Genomic DNA, 12,627 nt, shown 5'->3' on the forward strand with positions numbered 1-12,627 from the left:
AGACTTATTAAAGTGATTCATGAGATCTTCAAGAATGTAGACTTGCTTTTTTCCCATCTCAGAGCTACTGGCATAACCGCAACATTCCCCTAGTCACATTTAATTGTGAACTAAATTGTTTTGTTTTCTTATGTCTCAAATTGAGGGAGATGTCTAGGGATTTTGGAATATGACTATTGCGAATTCTAGAATTTTACTGTAATACATGTAGAGGTTGAAAGTGTTCTAGTAAGAAGAGGGCTTACTATAGAGTGAAGATGGCATTTATGAATATAAGTGAAACAACACTTATTAGTTTGAATATCTAGAGAATCCCCCCCACACTATTTTAAAAATTCCTAATCCCAAAATCACACACTCTCTTCTCATTCAAATGGCACACTCTCCTCTCATGGTAACATCAGTGTTTGGTGGGTCATGCCAGCATTTCAGAAAGATTCAGTAATGAAACCTCAAAATATTTCTGGTGTATGGAAAGAGCACTTAAGTCAGAAGGCTTGAAATTAACCTCTTGATGTTTTGCTAAATTTTTGTCCATAGGCAAGTCATTTAGTATCCTGGAGCCTCAGTTTCCTCTTTCATAAATTGATAGGATTGGCCTGGATGGCTTTTAAGATCCCTTCCAGCTCTCTATCCAAGATCTTAATATCTAGAAATATAGAAATCATAAAATTAGAATCAGTTTCAACATCAGCAATCTAAATATTAAGCATCTATCTGCACATGCCATGGTTGGTTCTTGTCCTTTGTAATCCAAGTACACCAAAAGGACATCATTATGATAAAGATGAGTTACAGTGTGTCTGACTGACTGATCAAACCAATACAAACTTAGAATGCTTGTATTGATACAAATAGTCCATAAGAACACCTGGAGTGGATTCTTTAAACGTACCCATCTCACATTTACTTTAAGCTGCTTCAATTCTGCCTTGCTCATAGAGCACAGCATCCTCTCCCATGGGGAACACACCATGCTGGATAGTCCCATGCCAGTGTCTCCCATGTTGCACAATCAATTTTAAAGTTCTTAAGAGAGACTTTCAGGGTATCCCAGGATCGTTTTTTCCAACACCCTTGTGGGCACTTGCCTTGTATGAGTTCTCCATAAAACAGTCTTTTTGGCAAGTGTATGCCTGGCATACTAAAAACATGACCAGCTCATTACAGTTGTGCTCTCTGTAGTAATGTTTGAATGCTTGGCAGTTTAGCTTGAGAAAGGACCTCAGTATCTTCTCCTGCCAGGTGATCTTCAGAATCTTCCTTAGATAATTTAAATGGAAATGATTCTGTTTCCTGACATGGTGCTGGTAGCTTGTCCTGGTTTCACAGGCATATAGCAATGAGGTAAACACAACAGCTCGGTAGACCTTCAGTCTTGTAGTCTAATACCTCTTCTCTCCCACACTTTCTTTTGGAGCCTCCCAAATACTGAGCTAGCTCTGACATTTCGAGTGTCCATCTCACTATCAACATGTACTTCCCTGGAAAGTGAACTTATCCATAGTACTCAAAACTTCTCCATTTGCTGTAACTTATAGTTCCACATATAGATGGGTGTTTTCTGATGGAGCACCTGTGTTTTCTTGATGTTAATATTTAGGCCAAAGTTAGCACAAACAGCAGACTCAATTCATACTTTGTTACTTCTCAGCTTCAAAGGTTGCATTGAGTGCCCAATCATGTAAAAACATCTACACCAACACTTCCTCGACTTTGGTCTTGACTTGTAGTCTTTTCAAGTTGAAGAATTTACCAGTACAGTAGCTGACTTTGAGGCCATGTTCATTCTAAGTGAAGGTGTTTGACCACAATTACACTGACAACAAATACATGTTTCTTTAGGACCTTGTGGTCTAAGGCAGCAAGACAAGTTGTTAAATAGCAAAATGTTAACAGAAGAAACAATATGGTATTGTGGCTAGAAAGTTGGCCTCAGAAAACTTGACTAAAGGCCTGACTCTGATGCTTACACCTGTGATCCTGAGTAGGTAACACAACTTCTCAGATACCTTTTTAAGTACTACAAAATAGTTGTCTTTTTGCATTGGTGGAGGAACGGACATATTCTCACCATCAATGAATCACAGGTCTGAACAAAGTACATTAACAGAAAGAAATGAAGAATGATAATGACAACTCTTCCAGTAAATTCTGTAAGGATTTAGGAAGAAATGAGATTTCAAGAGCTAAAATAATAAGATATGAAAGATTTAATGAAATAAGAGCAAGGAAGCATTCCATGAACATAGCTCAACTTAACAGAAATCTCAGCAGACAGATAGATGAGGGAATAAAGGGGCCACTGTGTAAAAATTGTCTAAAGGACTTGAAGAAGGCTGGTTCCAGAAAGAGAAAAGAAGAAAGAAAGAAAGAAACATGGAAAGGGTGAAACAGAAACAAAGTATGAGAAGCATCAGGAGTATTACTGTTAAAGATTTCTGAGCATAAGGCTGAGGAACTTATCTTAAATCTGAGTGTGAATGGAAGGTACTACAAGGATAAAGGATAGCAATAGTAAAGTTAGAGGCAGCAACATGACTCCAAGTAGGATGGATTGGAGATGGAGAATACGGAAGGAACAAAACCTCTTTATTTTTTTTATTAAGAATCTAAGTCACAAGAAAGTGAAAGGCACACAGGGAGCAACAGAGCTGAGATTTGAACGCAGGTCCCTCTGACACCAAATCCAGTGGTAATTTCACTACACAATCCATCTCAGAAAGTAGAAGAGGAGAAAAAAAATTTTACAGAGATTTTACAGAGACTGTGAAGAGAAAAGTGATAAATGCACCAGATAGTTGAAAATTTTCACCCCAATAAATGACCAGTAGCAGCAACAATCTTTATAGGCTAAAGTGCTAGGCTAGAAAAATTTTCATCCTCCTAATAAACAAAGGATGGCAAAATTACCATTTCATTGAGCCCTTTTTCTCCACAGCTAATTTCCCTGAAGCAGGAATATTTATGATAACTTAATGAGGCCATTTTATTAAATCGCGATTACTAACTTCAACTGGCTTCCAACTGCTCTATTCATGTTCTAAGACCAGTCAATCAAGTCCTCTCCAATCACAATATTTCTCACATCCATCCCCTCCACTCTATTCACTACCATAACTCTAATACAATCCATCAACTCTCACCTAATTCTTTTATTTTTCTTGTTTTCAGTCTTTTATTTACCCCAGTTATATGCAAAAACAATTTTGAACATATATTGTTTTCTTTTTTAAGTTCTGAGCTCCAAGTTCTATGCCCTCCTCCTCGCTCCACCCGAGATGGTAAGCAATTTGATGTAGGTTATACATGTGCAATCATGTAAAATTTTTCCATATTAGTCACTTTAAGAAAGGGAAGGAAGGAAGGAAGGAAGGAAGGAAGGAAGGAAGGAAGGAAGGAAGGAAGGAAGGAAAGTGATTGTAAGGACAAAAATAAGATAATATCTGTGAAGTACTTCGTACACATTAAAGTGTTACATAAATGTTAGTTATTCCTATTATCAACATCATTATCAATAAAGAAGTCATGGGTATGTCACTTCCCAGCCTAAAAACTTTCTGTGGTTCAGCCCTACCAATGGCATACAAGATCACCTCCTCAGCATGTCATATAGTGACCTCCATGATTTGGCTCCAAGTTACCTCTACAATCTTATTTGAGAGAACCTCCCCTCTCTGTGACCTGGCCAAAGTACATTGCTTTGCTATACATGTATCTGTTTCTTTCTCCCCATCTCTGAGTATTTGCATAGGCAATCCTTTATCCATAGAATGCAGTTTCAAGAACACAGCTCAGATCCTATCTCCTCTAGGGAGTGTTTTCAAATCTTCCCCAGTGAAAGTGGTAGAATCTCTCACTATCATATCAGATTTTCCTAGAGCACTATAGATCTCTCCTTTGCATCAATCACATACTACTTTATATCATTCTTATTTGTTTATATAATTCATCTGTCCTATATTTAATAGTTTTATGCATAAAATAAATCATATGAAAGTATAATTCATGAAACAGAGTCAAAAGCATAAATTATTAATGTAGAGTTATGGTTTTAAGAGTGATTTTACCACAAAACAATTTAATCAACTTTTTATGATCAGAACTTAAAAGTTAAATTTCTAAGTCAAGCCCAGAAAAGTGGAAAAAAATCTACAAATGCCCTCAGAGATCCTGGCAAACTATAAATCATAGTGAAGTCATTAACAATCTTCAAATATAAAATTATCAAGAATAATTCTCCCATTGCAGGAAATTTGGAAACATTTTAGAAAGTCCAAGAAATGACCTTATCCTTATCATCCCATTTCAGATAAACATAATGGGAAATTACAAAGTACTCTAGAAACAAATAAAACTACTTTGTGTGATGTGAATAAGTCTATTTAAGAATAAAAATAAAGAAGTTGATATATATATATAAAAGTGAAGCTGGTCTCAGGATCAACTGGGTCTCAGAAAAAAGACTTCTATCAAGCTGAAATGAAAATAAATACCACCAACTTGATAGATTTCAATTAGAAAAACGCCATGTCAGTCAATCAATAACCACTGAATTGTGGTGGTTAACATAATGGAAAGAAAACTAGACTGAATCAAGTAAGTGAATTTGAATTCCAGCTGTAAAGACATATAACCACGGGCAAGTCCCTTAGCTTCTCTCTAGCTCAGTTTTCTTATTTTAAAATGATACTGATAATTAAGTTCCTAAAAAGGTTGTTTTTAAGAAACAATTATGGAAAGTGTAAAGGGCTATTATTTGTTGTTATTATTATTATTATTGATTGCTGAGCAGTGTTCGGCACAATACTTTCTTTCTTTTTCTTTTTTTTTTTTTTTAAGGTTTTTGCAAGGCATACAGGGTTAAGTGGCTGAGACCAGATTTGAACCCAGGTACTCCTGACTCCAAGGTCGGTGCTTTATCCACTACACCACCTAGCTGCCCCTCCACTATGCCACTTAGCTGCCCCTACACAATACTTTCTTTAAAATGGAATGAAAAATATTAATAAAATAGTAGTACAGATAAAACACAAGTACTAGGATATGATAAGAAGAAAGTGAATTTCAAAGACATGGCTAAAGGCATATTAAATAGCTATACTACATTTTTAAAGTTAAAATATTTGGAAACCAAAGAATCAAAAAAAGGCATGAGAAAGTTGGTGAATGCTCAAATAAGCTGAAAGTAACAGTTAACAGTCAACTGTGTCAATAACATTGAATACTCACAATGAGCTATTCGTCTAAGTTAATTGCAGCCTCCCAACTCATAGGATTTACATTTTATAATCTGACAAATACATGCTTATTAAATTCATTCTACCTCTGTATGTGCTGTTTGAGCTGTATGAGAATTTGAGAGGGAGATTCGGGTCTCAAGTTACAAAGGGAATACAAAGAAAGGCAAAATCACTGCCTCTGCTGTCAAGAAGCTCACATTCTAATGGTAGAGATATGACAACAACTATGTACACACAAAACATTTATAGTGTAAATGAGAAGAACTCTCAGAGGGAAGGCACTGATGAGTTGGGATGATTAGGAAAAAAGACTTATCGAAAGTGAATTTTTGACTGTGATTTGAAGAAGTCAGAGAAGCCAGGAAATAGTATAAAAAGGGTAAGAAATGAGTTGTATTTTATAACTTTTTGACTTCAGAGGGTATTGGAAAGAAGACATAAAAAGAAAGCTTTCTGCCACACTTATCTTACATTTGATTTCCTCATGTTCTCAATACAAAGAATGTCCTCATCTTTTCTTTCCCCAATTCTCTCAAATACTACTACTCCTTGACTTCCCTCAGTTCTGCTACAGTAATGACTTATTCCTTAAATCTGATATTGCCCATAGACTTATGCATTCATGTATCTTTTGTATTATAAGTATTGATTTATGCTGTCATCCTAATAGACTTTAATTTTCATGGAAGCAGATTATCTTAAGGGCGGATTCTTTGAATTTCCTTCAGTTCCTAGAAAATGGTTCATGGTTCATAGATATTTGTTCACTTGAAATGAGTTCCCTTGTTCGTTGATGACAACTCAATTTCATTGACTAAACTTTAGTTGGTTTAAAAAAAACACTTAGTCTATCTCTAGATTCATAGCAAGATAACTAACAAGCAAATCTAGACCCTATGAAAGATGTGACCTTCTGAAGCTGATTGATATCCTTTGATTCGTTTCTAACAATACTAAAGCGTGTAGAAAGAAAACACTCTCATAGTGAATAGGTTTTTATTACTTCAAAATATATTAGCCCAAGTCGTAATTTCACAATTTCACATATTAATAACTAATGGGTGGCCAGTCCATTGAATTAGTACATCAGAATATATATCAGGGTAAGGCATTGCAGATAGACAATGAACTGGGACTGAACTGAAGGAAGAAAGCAAGCTGGATTGTATTTGAGAAATTGCAAAATTCTCCTAACTATTCCAAGATGTTCTTTAGGGAAAAAGTCTTTTTTTTAAGACAAATGCTTCCCCATTCATGCTACAGTGTTATAAATCTTGGAACACCACAATCTTCGAAGACTGAAAGCTGCAGAAGAATCGAAGGGCCATGGAAAAATTCATGCTAAGCACCAATAAGTTTAATAAAGGCTTAGATTCAAAAAAGTGGCTTAATATCATAGAGTAATGGAAAACCATAATTGGCCATCATGTGGCAAGAGCAAGGGATAACTGATGGACTCTATTCATTCAATGCTAAAAGAACAAAAACAACAACAATGACAATAGTTTCTGAAAGCCTTCGGCACACTGGAAGGATCCCTAATGGAGAATCTATGACAGAACACAGAAGCTAAATGAGCTGTAATTACATCAACAGAGGTATGAATGTTTTAGGAAGCTCAATTAGGTTATAAAGTAGATCTATACATTTTGAAATACTTTCTCAATGGTTTATTGTGGAACAAGCATAGTTTATTCATAAATTTTCAAGCACATGAACAGTTAACCAAAAAACACAAAAACACAATACGGGGACTTTAGTCAGGTTTATCATTTCTGAACTTGAGTCATAAGGGGAATCTATAGTTCATAGGATCATTAGAGTTAAAGATGAATAGTACCTGAAGTTCTGGTATTGACCAACCAATTATATAACAGAAAATTTATTGAGAGGCAACTAAATACAAAAGGCCCTATTCTTAGTGAAAATCATGAGAAAACAAATAGCACATTTAGGACAGATGACTTAAGGACAAGATGAGATAGTATCAAAGAACCATTACATCCAACTTTATTTACCTTATTTAATTTTTTAGGCTATTAAAGATAAATTTTATTCTGATTTACCTTAATGAACACAGTATACTAATAGTTTTTAAGTAGCCACAAGATGCACTTTATACATAAAATAAGAAATAATGTACTCTCAACTTAAAATCATACTCTTCAAAATTAAAAGTAACAATTATTTGAAAAGAAGAAGCAGTTTTCTCAGTAAAGGATACAATTGAAAAAAAGATTTCAGAAAGACACTGAAAGAACTGTGCATGTGGAGTGAAAAGCTTTTTTGGGACACAGGTAGGGAGAAGTAAGAAATAAGAATACCCACTTAAAGCAAAGTGTTACAAATTCAAGCCAAGATAAATTATTCAAATATATAAAATGATCCTTTTTCCCATTATTCAAGGAATATCGAAGGTCCAGGATTTTGCTAATCAAACGTATCAGACATTTTATTTTTCTCAGTTCTTTACAACACTGAAAAAGGATGAGTGGATTGTAAGACCCATTTGTGAATCTGTCCTCTATTATCTATTTCATATGTGTAAAATCCAATAAATAATTTTTCATTTTCAAAATTTCTTTTCCATAGGCATATTATGAAATCTAGGGTGATTTTTGCCCTAATATATTTAAGTTGTCAATTTATTAAACAAAATTAAGGCATTGCGAGTACAAATCTAGATTAGGTTTTATCTATGTAAATGAATCAGTTTATATTTGAAAATTTTAATTCAATATTATGTTCAAAACCATCTACAAGAAGATAAAATATAATTAGGACAATTTAAATGTTTTGATTTCATGATGTAAAATACTTTCAAGATTTCTCTATCTTATACAAAAAGACCTTTTCTAAAGTTAACAAAATAATCAAGAGTATTGATATCAGTTGTCTCTACTTACCCAGTTGACAACACTTTTGGCATTCTTTACCTCAACTATTTCCTCCTAAGAAATATGATTATTATTAATCTTAACAAATCCATTCATTATAGCTAAATTACAAAAATGTAATAGACTGAATCCTTTTTGCTTTATGGAAGAAATCATCAAGTTTACAAGGTAATTGGTTCATATAAACCAAACTTAAAGGAAAACATATTTTGAATACTAGTGAAGGATTTTATAATTACTTTATTCACTTTCATGGGGTACATAAAATGTTAAAGGAGGACTAGTACCCCTAATGTGAGGGTTTGCCAATGCCTTTTCAAGGTTGCTCATCCACTTTTTGTGAACAATTGGTTACCCAATTCTCAGCTGTGGCTCCACAAAACCACAGCAGGTGCAGCTGCCACACCTCAGTAAAACCATCTCAACAGGTCTCAAACATCAGTAAATTAGGGGAACGGCTACCCCAAGACATCCCCCCCCCCCCACAAAAAAATGGATTTAGTTTGTTGTTGTAATGACCATTATGGTGGCTGAAGCAGTTACTATGGAGTGTTTAAAGCTTGGTCAGATACCACAGATGACAGGGCTACTATATCCTGACCATTGACAGACATCTTAACTTTTGTCTTACCATTGGACTTTAATGACTGGAAGAAAGAGTGAAAATGACAACTTTGTGGAATTCTGCCTTACTTAAATCTAATCCACGCTTAAGTCAAGACATTCATTACCCTGTGATATCACTGATTTTCCTTGAAAGTGAAGGACAATTCAATTGGGGAATGGCTTAGCAAAGTGTGGTATATGTATGTCATGGAACACTATTGTTCTATTAGAAACCAGGAGGGATGGGATTTCAGGGAAGCCTGGAGGGATTTGCATGAACTGATGCTGAGATGAGCAGAACCAGAAAAACACTGTACACCCTAACAGCAACATGGGGGTGATGATCAAACTTGAAGGACTTGCTCATTCCATCAGTGCAACAATCAGGAACAATTTTGGGTTGTGTGCAAAGGAGAGTGCCATCTGTATCCAGATAAAGAGCCATGGAGTTTGAACAAAGTTCAAGGACTATTCCCTTTAATTTAGAAAAAAAACCAGATATGTTATTGTCTGATCTTCTTACCTCTTAGACTTCTTGTCTCTTCCTTAAGGATATGATTTCTCTCTCATCACACTCAATTTGGATCAATGGAAACATGGAAACAAAGTAAAGACTGACAGATTGCTTTCCGTGGGGGTGGGGGGTGGGGGGGAAGTAAGATTGGAGGGAAAATTGTAAAACTCAAATAATATCTTTAATTTTAAAAAAAAGTGAAGGACAAGGGGCAGTTAGGTGGCACAATGGATAGAGCACCAGCCCTGGAGTCAGGAGGACATGAGTAATAATTGTCTAACTATATGACCTTTGGCAAATCACTTAACCCCATTGCCTTAAATAAATTTTTTAAAAAATTATAAAAAAAAATGAAAGGGGGGAAGGGAGGGAGAAAATTGTAAAACTCAAAATTTTGCAAAAAAAAAATGACTGGTAAAAACCACTGTTTCATATTATTAGATTACTCCATCATTCTAGACATGGAGACATTTTGAATCTTGTTTTGTGTTGATTTTCCTTGAAAGGAGGGTTTGTTTGCTGCTGTTGTCACATCAACTATTTTTTCATCTCAGCTTTATATCATCAATAAATGTGATAAGCATGCCACCTTTTTTTAAATCATGTTAACTATTGTGACTTGAACAGTATCAACAACAAAGACAAGTGTCCCCTATACTTGATAAGCAACATGATGAACCAATAAGCAAGGATATCAATAGTCACAAAACTGGACTCAGAGAAAACAGACAATCACTGTTGATGTTGATAGGTTTGTTCTCTGAAGAAGATACACAGATTAGTTAGGGATGTGTTTGGGTTGTATGAAGTTCAAATTTAAAAGTTTGTTAAATCATTCATTTCAATATCTGGTGGCTTACCTCAATATGCTCCTTAAATGTTAAATTTGGTCTGAATTATCCTCCTGTGCCTATCCTAGAAAAAAAAGACTCATCAAGTTTGAGAAGATGACATTCTCAGAGCATAGTATGATGAAGAGGGTAGGATTGGGTTGGACAGATTAATTTTTTTTAATTTTTAATTAAAAAATCAAAAGAATGAAGAGGTTTTTTTTAAGAAGACACTCATAATTTTCATGGAAGAGATTCAGTGGCAAAACAATCATGTCACATTATGCCTTTGACAGCACTTCTCACCAATATGCTGAAGCATCCTTGGGCTTTCTAGTAGACATCAGAGGCAGGGGGCTTCATAGAATATGAAGCTGCTATTTGAACATAAGTCCACACAAAGTTAGTTTCTGGAAGTAGAGCCAAGTTGATGAAATAGAAGCAATACTGTTAAGCTCTTGTCCAAAACGCCCCCAAACAGATTTATAAAATATACCAGATGAAATCTTGTTGGAAAAAATCCCCCAAAATCACAGTGAGTCCTTTGTTCAATCCAGGTAGAGCTAGGAATACCTGGGTGGTGTACCAAAAAGGAAAGGAAGTTCAGAAGGCGCAGCAACTGTGTGGCTCAGACCCCAATATCAGAGTATTTCTGACTCCCAGTATTTAGCACAGCCCACAGAGGAATAATTAAAGGACCCCCAGACCAAAGAGGAGACTTTGCCACTCTGAACCAATAGAGCTATCCAGCTGGCTAACAGAGCAGAGTCCAGCAGAATTTTATACTTGCATAGACCCAAACCAGGTCAGGAACTTGAAAAGTTTGGCTTTGGAAAGCAGTAGTCAGATTTTTGTCCTGGATCAAATTCCCTAAAAGCTCATTTCTTTGAGATCCTAGAATAATGGAACTCAATACCCCAAGAAAATAGCATCAAGATCAGTTCAAACTTTCTCTCCAGGAATATGACAAAGATTAACTCTAGCATCAAGTCGAAGTCAAGAATCAGGAATGCAAAAAAAAAAAAAAAAAAAAGAGCTCTACCATGAGCTATTATGGTGGCAGGGATGCTCAAGACAAACAGAAAAGAATGACTCCAAAACATCTGTAAGTAACATCGGGGGGGGGGGGGGGGGGGCGGCGGCAACCAAACATAGCTTGGACTTGGATATAAGCTCAACTAGAAATTCAAAAAGAGATAAAGAATTTTTAAAACTTTTTCTAAAAATTCTTTAATGAATAACATGAGAACGGGGGGGGGGGAATGAGAAAGGAAATGAAAGAATACAACTTGGTGCAAGAAGTACAAAAATCTCTTCAAGAAATATTAAAATAAATTCAAAAAGTTGAAAAAATGGAAGAAAATGTAAACTATCTTACAGCAAAAACTTCCCTAGAAAAAAGTTCAAGAGGAAAAACTTAAGAATAACTGTACGATGCTCATCAACTGGGGAATGGCTAAACAAGTTATGATACATGAATACTATGGAATATTACTGTTCTATAAGAAATGCTTGGACTCTAGAGAAGTATGGAATGTCTTACAGGATCTGATGCTGAGAAAAGGGAGCAGAACCAGGAGAACAATGAACACATTTAACAACATTGTGAGATGATCAACCTTGATGGAAGCAACTCCTCTCAGGAGTTCAGAGAGCTAGCTAGGACAACCATTTTAGACTAGCTATCGACAATGTTATCCCCATCCAGAGGAAGAAAAACAAAACAAAAACCAAAAAGCCCTTCAGAATCTGATGAACACTTTATAATTATGTATCTCTTTCCCTTAATCCTAATTCCTCATGTGGAAAATGACTAATCTGTAAATGTTTATCAAAAATATGTATGCACAAACCTGATTGTTTGCTGCTGAGGGGGAGAGTGGTGGGAAGGGAGGGTGGAAGGAAATTTTGTAACTTAAAAATATACGTGGGCATATGACTTAAAAAAATAAAAACTGCAGTATCTGAATACCACGTACAAAAAAAGAGCCTAGATATTCCATTACAAAAATTTTAAAATAAAACAATGCAGATCATTTAGAAACAAATAGAAAATTAGAAATAGAATCTACTGATGACTCCTGAAAAAATACAAATGTAAAAACTTTCAAAAACACCAAACTCCAGAGTTTCCATGTCAAAGAAAAAACTACTGCAAACAGAAAGAAAGAATTCAAGTACCAAAGAGTCATAGGATCAAACACAATTTAGAAGGCACCACTATAAATCAGCGGAGAATTTGGAATTCAATATTCCAGAAGGAAAAGGATATCGACTTACACTCAAGAATAACTTTCTTAGCAAAACAAAATTATTTTAGAGGACATAAAAATGGACCTTTAATGAAATACTGGACTTCTGAGCATTTCTTGTCTTTTAAGAGACAAGAACTTCAGGGAAACTTTGAAGTTCAAATATAGGAGTGAATAGAAATATGAAAAGGTAATCCTGAATGAACAATGATAAAAGACTAAACAAGAATAAACTGCTTATATTTAAATACAGTACAATGATACTCGTGTCCCTTCAGAAGACTA

General features: G+C 35.1%; 1 protein-coding gene across 6 annotated transcripts in view; it reads right to left on the reverse strand.

The window, feature by feature from the left end:
- XRCC4 (X-ray repair cross complementing 4) overlaps window positions 1-12,627 on the reverse strand; it is a 393,136-nt gene that overhangs the window by 372,961 nt on the left and 7,548 nt on the right. Inside the window, exon 1 of one of the 6 annotated variants that reach the window (XM_074207872.1) lies at window positions 509-7,908. The exons of the other annotated variants lie outside the window; for them this stretch is intronic. The gene's annotated coding sequence lies outside the window, so the exon portion shown is untranslated. Of the gene's footprint in view, window positions 1-508; window positions 7,909-12,627 lie in introns of those variants that run through there. 6 annotated transcript variants of the gene reach the window in all.

This window comes from Macrotis lagotis, chromosome X (assembly GCF_037893015.1).
Source record: "Macrotis lagotis isolate mMagLag1 chromosome X, bilby.v1.9.chrom.fasta, whole genome shotgun sequence".
Lineage (NCBI taxonomy): Eukaryota > Metazoa > Chordata > Mammalia > Peramelemorphia > Peramelidae > Macrotis > Macrotis lagotis.